The sequence below is a fragment of the Plecotus auritus genome, assembly GCF_963455305.1.
Source record: "Plecotus auritus genome assembly, chromosome: 4".
In the NCBI taxonomy this organism is placed as follows: domain Eukaryota; kingdom Metazoa; phylum Chordata; class Mammalia; order Chiroptera; family Vespertilionidae; genus Plecotus; species Plecotus auritus.
In genome coordinates, this window is record NC_137775.1 from 106796658 (window position 1) to 106807529 (window position 10872).

At 48.6% G+C, this 10872-nt stretch overlaps 1 pseudogene across 1 annotated transcript; it reads right to left on the reverse strand.

Annotated features, from left to right (window-relative positions):
* Positions 1-7015: 7015 nt before the first annotated feature.
* LOC308246606 (glycogenin-1-like) lies at positions 7016-8100 on the reverse strand (annotated as a pseudogene). Its single transcript has 2 exons — positions 7539-8100; positions 7016-7318 (listed from the first exon to the last, which is right to left on the reverse strand). The product of its transcript is annotated as a glycogenin-1-like (transcript).
* Positions 8101-10872: the final 2772 nt, after the last annotated feature.

Genomic DNA, 10872 nt, shown 5'->3' on the forward strand with positions numbered 1-10872 from the left:
GGGTCTTAGAAAAAGAAGCCATGAGAAGTTGTGGGTGTATATAAGAAAGCCTTTATTATAGAAGCCAGTGGCCATATAGCCATCAGACACAACAGTCCTTCCAGCAGTCTCATTTAGGCAGCCGCATACCGGCTGGTCAATACATATCTTTCCCACACAGCAGTAGCAGTCTCTGCACACACAGTTACTATCTGAGCAGCCGCATGCTGCCCCTTGACACACCGCCTCACATCGTAGTGGCACTTGAGCAGCTTCTGCAGCCTCTCCAGCCTTTCCTGCACACATAGGAGCTACACCCTCTGAGCTGCCTCAGTTTCTCCAGCACACTCCTCTAGTACCTGTTCAGTACCTGCATTATACCATTAGACAAAGGAGGCCTCTGCCAATAATGACACCAATCATCTGGATTATAGAAGAGCACAGTGCATCGTAAGATCGCTGTGGCCTTGCAGCTGCTTACGGGATCTCAGCTGTGAACATTCTGATTAAGATTCCCATGTTCAGGGTGGCCTTGGCTGTTGGCATACTATCAAAAGGCCTTTTACCCTCTGAGTCCCCTTGACTGTTAGACAACTCTGGCATGGTTCCCACAACCAGCCAGCCACCGAGCCACAACTCAGGTGTCTTCCCACACATCCATCCCATCAACCCTGATGGAGAACATTTGGGTAGACCCTGGGTGCTGCCCAGTCTCTTGTCCCATCCTTCTGACCGTTGTCCTGGGCAACCCCTCCCGTGGGTCCTCTGCAGCCCATCGCTGGCAAAGGGCTCACTCTAAACCAGGCCTCTCCTCACCATTTCCCGGCTTGAGACTTTTCCGTGGCTCCCTGTACCCTGCAGAGTCAAGTATGCAGCCTTGTCTGGGACATAAGACCCCCTCACCTTCATTTCTGTGAGAGATGCTCACCTGTTCGAATTAAAATAACGGACTCAGAGACACGAAGTATGGCGAAAATGAGACTTTTAATGTGGTCTTGCAAGATCCAGTGTCTAGTTGCACAGGCACACACGGAGCAGCGATCACAGGCTATTTATTCCTAATGCGCAAGAATCCTTCCCCCTGCTCCTCATTGGCTGAGTACTATAGGGTTAACAGTCCCTCCCTCTCCCCAGTATGTCACCTAGGTCTTATTGTCTCCTATTGGGTTATTTTAAAAAACAGGCTGGGGCCTTTTCTAGTTGCCTCCACCTCCCTTTGTCTAGTTGTGGCAGATCTTTCTGGAAAATGTGCTGCTGGTCATGTGCACAGTTCCTTGTTCTTATACCCTCTCACCTCCTCCCTGCATCCTGTTTGCCCCGGGAAAATTCAGTAACCGACTGGCAGCATGCTGTTAGTTTTCTCCATGAAAAGTTAACTATGCTGAAGATGGATCACAGGGGCCTATTTCCTACAATTTCAGCCTGTCCCCCTCTGCAGGACCCGTTGGGCAGGAGAGATGAGCCTCATGCTCCCAGACTCTCCTCTGCCCACCCGCTGGCTGGAACACTCTCCCTCTTCTGCTTGACCAGCCCTCCTTTGCTCCCTGTGTCCCGGGCAGTCAGCCTACTCCCAGTAACGCTCCTCTGCTGGGCAGTTTGGGCTCACCGGCTCCTAGCCAGACCCTGCATCTGCCTAAGGAGGAGGAGCCCGAGTCTGTCCCTCCTTCGTCCTGCAGCACATTTCTGCCCCAGGGCCCAGGGCCTAGGGCCCAAAGCCTGGCTCACTGTAGGAATTCCGAGGGTGGACAAACAAGTTAGCACATGACTGAGGTCACGCTGGGCAGCAATGAACTTCAGAGCCACCGTGTCCCAGTCTGTTCCTTCGGGAACATGATCATCTGTGGAGCTGCTGAGCCAAGAGCTGCAAGGTCCTGGCAGAGCTGGCACAGCTCTCACCTGCTGCAGCCTGTCCTTTGGGTGAGACCCCGAGAAGGACGTTTCTGTGGGAGAGGCTTCCAGGGAACGCGGCCCTTGGCGGAGCTTGTCCCCAGGGCCCTGGGCCTGTTGTTTATTACGCAGGAGCTGCCGGGTAACTCAGCACCCGACCTTGTCCACCAGATGACAAAAAGTCATAGTTATATGTTGTGATTTTTCAGTATTTTTAGTTTACAAACCAACTGTTTATCACATGAAGACACTGATCTATAAATAAATGTGAAAGCAGTGATGTGTCTGGCCTCTTCAGGCCTCAAGTTGAGGCAATGATCTGTAAGCATATTTGTCTGTGTCTTTGATCCCTTTCTTATTAATGGCGTGGCTTTCATTATGGCTATCCATCTCTTTTTCGATTACCGAAGTCCCTGCAAACCTTTGTTCCTGTATGGCCCCAGGTCAGCTCCCGCTTCTGAGTGAGGTAGAGGCACGCCTCCTGGCTCAGCTCAGGGCAGCATTGATTTTCATGAGCCTTTCTGTTCTTTCTCCCCGTTTTCAGAGTACTTGTCTGTTATGTAGAGACTAGTGGCCCTGTGCACAAAATTCATGCACAGGTAGGGTCCCTAGGCCTGGCCAGTGATCAGGGCTGATCAGGTTCCCTGCTTCCCCACCTCCCTGCCTCCTCTTCCCTCACTCCCTCAGCGCACTGCCGCTGCTGCTGGTTGCCCACCATGTTCTGTGCCGCTCCCTGGTGGTCAGCGCACATCATAGCGAGTGATCGATCTCCCAGTCTCCCGGTCGAACTCCTGAGGGGACACTTTGCATATTAGCCTTAGATATATATAGATAGATGCCAGCTCCATTTTCATTGTGTGTCACCTATAGACCCGTGAACTTAGGGTCAGCTGTTACACTTGTTTGTTTGTTAATCCTCACCCAAGGATATTTTTTCCACTGATTTTTAGAGAGATTAAAAGAGGGAGAAAAGGGCAGAGAGAGAAGCATCAATGTGAGAGATACATGGATCGGTTGCCTCCTGCATATGCCCCCACAGGGACCGGGGTTTGAACCTGCAACCCAAGTACATGCCCTTGACCGGGAATTGAACCCAAGACTCTTCAGTGTGTAAGCTGATGCTCTAACCACTTAGCAGCACTGGCCAGGGCTCTCTTTTGTTGTTGTTGTTGTTTTGTTATGTTGTTCCATTCCTTTTCTTTATCTTTATTTTTCATATAAGGTGCCACTGCTGTTTTCAGATATACAGAACTGAACAGAAGTATTTTAGCATGCTGCCTCACTGTACCTGGAAAACTGGGGCATCTTCAGACACAAAAGCTAGGGAAGAAAATGGGTTAATGCCATTTGTTGATGGGTTCATGAATCACTCAGCAGTGTTACAGGCTGTCTTCACCTGAAAGCAGAACTGTAATCACTTGGGCAGCCCTGGACAATTCTGAAATGCATGTCTATGGAGGTGCAACAGCAAGCCAGAGACAGATACCATGTCCCACTCTGAAAGGAGACTGATCTGGCCCGTGGCTCAGCCCATTTTAAGAGCTGATATAGCCATCTTAATAGTTTGAGTTTCCCTTACCACATACATTGGCAATGAGCATAACAGAATTTCTGAAACAGCTGAATAAGCCCAGGTTTAAAAAACAGGCCATTGTCTATATAACAATTGCTACTTCATAACTTCTGCTCAGTTATCACCTGATGTCCTACAAAACCCCCTTATCTGATGAATTTCAGTGAAAGCCTCTAGCTCAGGGGTCCTCAAACTACGGCCCGCGGGCCACATGCGGCCTGCCGAGGACATTTATCCGGCCCGCCGGGTGTTTTTGCCGCCGCTGCCTGTCCTGCTTAGCAGCCGACTTGTCCCGGGCCCGCAGTGCACATGTGAGGAATGTGCACCGCACTCTCCGATTCCCCTCCTTCTCTCTGTCTCTCGACTCCTCCTCTCAGTCTCGGGTGTGATCGGACGAGTCACGAGCTTGCCTGTGCAGAGCCTGCTGCTGCCTGAGGACCGAGGTAAGAACAAGTTAGGATTTATTTTTTTTTGAAGTTAGGAGGTCTATTTATTTTATTTTATTTTTCAGTTAGTAGGGCCTCTTTTTTGCGGTTAAGGGGGGCCTTTTTTTTCTGAAGTTAGGAGGTCTTTTTTTTTTTGCAGATGGGGGCACCTTTTTTTTTTTAAGTTAGGAGAGCCTTTTTTTTTAAGTTGGTTAGTTGGTTGGGGGTGGTTTCTAGGGGGATGGCATCACAGTGATAACGCAAATAGTCAGCGCTCAGTGCTAATGTAAATGGTCAGCACTCAGAGGTAATACAAAGAGTCCGTGCTCAGTGGTAATGATAATTGGAAGTGCTCAGTGTTAATGCAAATGGTCAGTGCTCAGTGTTATCGCATGGGGGCCCCAAACTGGTAATCTGCCTAGGGCCCCATGGGAACTTAATCCGGCTCTGCAGACAGCCGAGGAGTAGGAAACCCAATTTAATTGACAGTAAGTGCATTTATATTTTGATTGCTATTCAGTTGTGTATGATGTTGTATGTTGTGTGCTGTGTAAGCCCTGGTTCACACTGTTGCGATCTCTGAGCAGTGCGAGTTCAGCCATATGCTTGTATGGCTGAACTCGCATTAGATTCGGAAGAAAAAAGGCATACGTGCCTTCTTTTTTCCTGCAGTGGATTCTGATTGCATGGGTCTTCTCACCCATGCAATTAGATTCCTGTGTGAGTTCACAGATCGCAGTGCGGTTTGCACAGGGTAGTGTGAACTGGAAAGGTGGTGGAGGAACCAGCTCTGTAATCGTGCCGTTCCCACACTGCCCCAGTGTGAGCCTGAGGTAAAAGCGGAGTTCCACCAATATGGGCACTGGTGAGGCTGAAATGATGTGGACTGGCAAGGCTGCATTGATGGACACTGATCAGACTGCATTGATGGGCAGTGCAGTCTATATGTCTCTGTGTGGGCAAAGTTATTGCTGGTATATTGTTTTTGTAGCGCTGTATATATGTATTGGTATTTTACTAATAGCAATTTGGAATCCCTAGGAAACAATGATATCAAGAAAGAGAAAAATTGACTCGGAGTGTAGGATATTCCAAGAACAGTGGACTTATGATTACTTTTTCATACAGTACAAGGAAAGAGCTGTGTGTTTGATATGCCAGAATATAGTGTCTGTGTTCAAAGAATACAATTTGCGTCGACACTATCAAACTCAACATAAAGATAAATATGATTGTTTGGTTGGAGAAGTGAGAAAAGATAAAATATTAAAACTGAAAAATACATTGACAACTCAGCAAAATACTTTTGTGAAGCAGAAGCAGCTAAATATTTCATCACTGCGAGCAAGTTCTCAAGTTGCCAAACTAATAGCATGCACTGGCAGACCATTCGTGGAGGGAGAATTTGTTAAAGAACGCCTTCTTTCTGTTGCCAAAGAGATGTGTCCAGAGAAGGCCGATTTATTTAGTACAGTGAGTCTTTCAGGACCTACAATTACACGAAGGATTGAAAAAATGGGAGACAATTTGCATCAGCATTTGCAAAACTCCCCACAAAAACTTTCCTATTTTCCCTTGGCACTCGACGAAAGTAATGATGTTCGTGATTCTGCACAACTTCTAATTTTTATTCGTGGGACGAATGACTATTTCAAAGTCACGGAAGAGCTTGCTGCACTGCAAAGCATCAAAGGAACAACTACAGGAGAGGATATCTATGAAAAGGTTTGCCAAACTGTGAATGGTTTGGAGCTGGACTGGGCTAAACTAGCCAGTGTGACAACTGATGGTGCTCCTAGCATGGTGGGGTCTAAGAAAGGAGTAATTGCTCACATTAACCAAGAGATGGACAAACATAACCATTCTCATCCAATAGCCATACACTGCCTCATCCAACAAGTGCTGTGTAGTAAATCACTGAAGTGGGACTCTGTTATGAAAATTGTGGTATCTTGTGTTAACTTCATTAGAGCTAATGCACTAAACCACAGACAATTTCAGGAATTTCTGTCTGAGCTAAATGTTGTCTATGAAGATGTTCTGTACCACACAGAAGTCCGTTGGCTGAGTCGAGGGAGAGTTTTGAAACATTTCTATGACTTACTTCCACAGATTACAGCTTTTCTGCTTTCAAAAAACAAAGAAGTACCAGAGCTCAATGATGCAGAATGGAAACGGCACCTTGCCTTTCTGACAGATGTAACAGAGCTACTCAACAGTTTCAATGTGCAACTTCAAGGAAAGGGGAAGCTCATCTGTGATATGCAATCACATGTGAAAGCATTTGAAGTAAAATTAGGCCTCCTCATCAAACAAGTGAAGGAGGAAAACTTCTGCCATCTCCCCACAACTCAAAATCTGTTAGCAGAAAAACCATTGGTTGCATTCCCAAACAAAACATGTGTGGATTCACTGGAAAAGTTGCAAAAGGAGTTCTAATTTAGATTTAAAGAGCTTCATCTCCATGAACAGGACATACAGCTTTTCCGTAACCCATTTTATATTGACATTGAAAATATGGATACAATTTACCAAATGGAACTGGCTGAACTGCAGAATTGTGACTCTCTGAAAGACGCATTCAAGTCAAGCAGCCTTCCTAATTTCTATGCATCTCTCCCCTCTGAGACATATGCTAATCTCAGGAACCATGCACTCAAAATGGCAACCATCTTTGGCAGCACTTATGTCTGTGAACAGACTTCTTCCAGAATGAAACATCTGAAATCTCCAACCAGATCTAGACTAACTGATGCACACTTGCATCACTTGTTACGACTAGCAGTGACAAATATGGAACCGGACATTGACCATCTCATTAGCCAAAAGCAGGCCCATAGTTCCCATTGAAATACTGGTAACTTTGTTGATTTAACTTTACTTGTTCTTCATTTTAAATATTGTATTTGTTCCCGTTTTGGTTTTTTTACTTCAAAATAAGATATGTGCAGAGTGCATAGGAATTTGTTTATAGTTTTTTTTTTTAAAACTATAGTCCGGCCCTCCAACGGTCTGAGGGACAGTGAACTGACCCCCTGTTTAAAAAGTTTGAGGACCCCTGTCTAGCTACTGTAACAGACCAGCTCTAGGTAATAAGTATGAGAAAAAGTGCCTGTAAAGTGGATGTGTCCATGGAAAAGTGGCAGTGTTTCTATTGGAGGTAAGTGTCAAGTTTCCTCTTGATGTTGTCAAAGGAATCTGCTCCCATGTAATCGGCCTGGCCCTGTTCCCACCTCTCCTTCCGTTTTCTGAGGATACAAAAGGATGTGCCGTAGCCGGAGTCTCCCCAAGGGACAAATGTGACACGGCTCCGGAGACATCTTTCACATGGCGGTGTGGCTGGGTGTTTGAGATGAGGCCAAACTGCTGCAGCAGAGGTGAAAGGCTGGTGGTGAAGATGTCCCACCACAAGCTGAGGAACTCAGGGTGAGTCATGGTGGGGTCATGGGACTCACTTTTTTTTTTTTTTTTTAAATATATTTTATTGATATTTCGCAGAGAGGAAGGGAGAGGGATAGAAAGCTAGAAACATCGATGAGAGAGAAACATCGATCAGCTGCCTCCTGCACACCTCCCACTGGGGATGTGCCCGCAACCAAGGCACATGCCCTTGACCGGAATCGAACCCGGGACCCTTCAGTCCGCAGGCTGACGCTCTATCCACTGAGCCAAACCGGTTTCGGCGGGACTCACTTTTGACACTTTTTGTTTTAGGATCATAGGCATAATTCCACAGTTTGATTCGTCCCAGGAAATGCACAGCTTTGGCATTTGCACCAAATGCTTTAAATGCTAGGAGGTAGGAGTATATAGAAATGCTGCTTAGGTTATAAATAAATGGCAGGTGTTTTCTGATATCTGTTGTTGCCCAGCTGCTAAAAAACATGTTCAGTAAACCTTGGTCCCCGCCATCAAAACTACCTTGCTCAGAAGCAACACGCAGCAGCTGCTGTGTTTCCACTGAAGGCTGATGCACAAAGACTCTGAATTGAAGCAGTCAGGTCACCCGGGGCCTTGAGCCATCAACAATTCTTCTCTCTCAAAAAGATCATCAATATTTGCTAGGACCAGAGTATCTGCATCCATGAACACACATTCTGAATACTGTGTAAGTGACCAGCAGTGGAGCTTAGTTAAGGCAACACCCAACTCAGGCCTATTCATTAAGGTCAGATGAGCAGAATCGCCACTGTCCAAAACATCTACCATGACTTCATCAAAGACTGTCTCTAAAACTTTCCTGCCATGGTGCTGCTGGGGGCGGGGGGCCGCCGCAGCTGCAGGTGAGAGCTGGGCTGGTGGAGCAACAGCAAGGAGGGGTGCTCATTCCATTTCTTTTAAAAATATATTCTTATTGATTTCAGAGAGGAAAGGAGAGGGAGAAAGATAGAAACATCAATGATGAGAGAGAATCATTGACTGGCTGCTTCCTGCTTGCCCCCAACTTGGGATTGAGCCTACAATTCGGGCATGTGCCCTGACCGGGAATCAAACCATAACCTCCTGGTTCATCGGTCGATGCTCAACCACTGAGCCACACTGGTCGGGCTGTGGTTACATTTTTGACAAAGGGACACATTACCTGCCTGATGAAAGTTAAGCCGATCTCATTAGTTATGTAGGGTTTCTCATGATTTGTCACCTGCTTTGTTTTTGCTCTTCCTGTGGCAGGGTTTGCTGTGAGGCGGTTGTGTATTCAGGCAGGGCCTGGCAGGAAGGTCCGTGAAACGCACCTGCTCCCGGGTTACTTGAAGTGCACACGTGTGAAACCTCTCCGGCGGGGGCTGGGAATCTCTGCTCTGTCACTTGGGTCTTGAGTCTGCTCTGGGAAACCATTCTGATCATTTCAGTGATTCACACTGCAACCTTTTCAGGACACTGGAGAATTTTAAGGGGTCCTTTAAAAAAGTATTTGTTGGACTTGTACTAAAGTCTTGTACTAACAACACTTAGCACTATAGCCTTGGATAGAAGTTGGTTTTTCTGTGTTAATCACAGGAGGCATGGGTAACATTTGCTATGTGCTTGCCATGAGCCAGGCCCTGTTCTAAGTTTTTTTGTAAAATATTGATTCATTCAATGTCCCCTGAAGCCCTAGGCAGCGATGGAGGGGGTAGGGCAGCGGTGGAGGGGGTAGGGCAGCGGCAGAGGGGGTAGGGCAGAGCTGCCCCCGCTTTGCCACTTTGCCAAGTGGAAGAGCCAGTCTGTTCATCACTTGCCAAAGGACGGGGTTGGCCATATCTACCTTGCTGGCTCCCCGACAACCTAATTGGGCCATTGCAGGTGGAAAGGGCTCCTTCATTTTTTAAATTTAATTTAATTTTTAAAAAATGTATTGCATTTATTGGGGTGACATCCTATATAATAAAAGCCTAATATGCAAATTGTCCTCTTGGGTGGTTGTTCGACCAAGAGTCTGACCAGGAGACCGGGAGTTTGACTGCTCACTATGATGTGCGCTGACCACCAGGGGGCGGAGAGGAACATGGCGAACATTGGCAAAACGCTGCAACCTCTTGCTGGCTACCTGGGGGTAGGGGACAGGGATGGAGGTGCCGTTTGAATGCGGGGTGTCCGCTATGATTGCTCTCACTCCCCTTGCTACCCTCCTCAGGATGCCAGGGCTCAGCGCTGGGGAAGCCCCTGCGCTCAGGTGCCAGGTGCCACCCCACACCTGCGCTGCCTCTTCCAGGTGAGCCAGGCTGCAGCTGCTTGGACTGCAGGGGCCCGTTGGGCTCCCCATGGGTTTGCACAGGAGCCAGTCTGTGAGGCTGGCTGGGAGAGAGCATGCTGCCTGCCTGGCTTCCAAGCAGCGCTGCTGGCTGGCCCAGAGGCCTACACTATGCCCCAGCCCATGGCATCTGGCCATGCTCACTGCATCTCCGTGTGGGGACTCGAGTGCCGTGAGTCAGGCGGAGGGGGGCATGTAGGGGCCTGGGGGCCCAGGTGCTACCCAGGGCCCAGAGGTCAGCTGGGACTTACCCTTCTATGCCAGACACTTGTGCTTCGATGTCCTGCCAGGCCTGGGGCCTGCACATCCACAGATTTTATGCACCGGGCCTCTAGTTGGTAAATAAAATTATATAAAACTAGAGGCCCGGTGCATGAAATTTGTGTACGGGGGGTGGGGGGGGGTGTCCCTCAGCCCAGCCTGCACCCTCTCCAATCTGGAACCCCTCGAGGGATGTCCGACTGCCCGTTTAGGCCCAATCCCAGTGGGATCGGGCCTAAACGGGCAGTCGGACATCCCTCTCACAATCCAGGACTGCTGGCTTCCAACTGCCCGCCCACCTGCCTTCCTGATTGCCCCTAACCGCTTCTGCCTGCCAGCCTGATCACCTCCTAACCACTCCCCTGCCAGCCTGATTGATGCCTAACTGCTCCTTTGCCAGCCTGTTTGCCCCTAACTGCCTTCCCCTGCAGGCCTGGTCACCCCCAACTTCCCTCCTCTGCCGGCTGGGTCACCCCTAACTACCCTCCCCAGCAGGCTTGATCACCCCCAACTGCCCTCCCTTGCAGGCCTGGTCCCTCCCAACTGCCCTCCCCTGCTGACCATCTTGTGGTGGCCATCTTGTGTCCACATGGGGGCAGGATCTTTGACCACATGGGGGCAGCCATCTTGTGTGTTGGAGTGATGGTCAATCTGCATATTACTCTTTTATTAGATAGGATAGAGGCCTGGTGCATGGGTGGGGGCCAGCTGGTTTGCCCTGAAGGGTGTCCCGGAACAGAGTGGGGGTTCCCTTGGGGTGTGGGGCGGCCTGGACAAGGGGCCTGTGGTGGTTTGCAGGCTGGCCCGCCCCCCAGTGATCCAAGCAGAGGCCCTGGGGTCTGGGATTTATTTATCTTCTACAATTGAAACTTTGTAGCCTGGAGTGGAGCCAAGCCTTCTGCTTGCTCTGTGGCAGCAGCCATTTCTATTGGGATTTATGTATCTTCTATAATTGAAACTTTCTAGCCTTAAGCAGAGGCCAAAGCAGGCCAGGGCTGCAGAAGCTTGGCTTCCTC